The sequence below is a fragment of the Tupaia chinensis genome, unplaced genomic scaffold, assembly GCF_000334495.1.
Source record: "Tupaia chinensis unplaced genomic scaffold, TupChi_1.0 Scaffold000252_1, whole genome shotgun sequence".
In the NCBI taxonomy this organism is placed as follows: Eukaryota; Metazoa; Chordata; class Mammalia; order Scandentia; family Tupaiidae; genus Tupaia; species Tupaia belangeri.
Window position 1 is genome coordinate 4860691 of NW_006159732.1, and position 906 is coordinate 4861596.

Genomic DNA, 906 nt, shown 5'->3' on the forward strand with positions numbered 1-906 from the left:
ACATCCTTTTATCACCCTGCTTGTATTACATTCTGTTCTGCCCGCAAGAGGGCTGAAGAACTTCCTTGGGTACTTGAGGAAAACAAAAAGAAGCCATTTGTCTCTCTTTTAGGCATGAAGGATCTTCTGTGTTTGGTGCAGATGAGGACACATAAGTGATCACATCAGTGCTTCTTTGACTTTTTTCGTTGACTGTCACCAGCTTTATATAAGAGGGTGAAACCCAACAGAACTACAGCATAACATCAGAACTTTTTAAATTTTTAAATTTTTTGCATAGCATAGCAGCTACTTGTTCAGAAAGAACCCTCAGGATTTCTGGAATTTGTCTGTTTTTAAACTCCTATCAGGTAATTCAAAGTGAAGCTTCTGGGCCTAAATCGTTCTTTAATCAATGGAGTCAACTGATGGACTTGATCTTGGTTGGTCCACCCAACCCCCACTTCACCTGCTCAAACTCAATGGATAAAGGGAGTCAAACTGTCAGACTTACTTCATTCTTCTCTTCTACTTCAGTGTCTTTGATAATTTTAAAAACAGAAATACAAGTGCTGAGTACTGATGATGATATTACAAAAGGAAATAAAATTGGAAACCTAAATTACCAATCACCTTTGGAGAAAAACTGTACCTCTATGTAATTTTGGAAATTTTATTAGAGACCTTAAAATTCTGTAAAATGGTTAATTTTCCCCTCTCACTGACCTAAATTTGAGAGAATTTTCTCAGATCATCACCACAGAGACTCAGAATAGTTCTAGTAGGTAAAATCCATGAAAGTACACAAAGATCCCATTGAATTTGGTTACTCAGGTATTTCTGTCTGGCGAGTGCACGTGCCCTATAGTGAAAACCTCTCCAAAAAAAAAAAAAAAAAGAAGAGGGCGGGGAAAGTAAAAAAAAAGA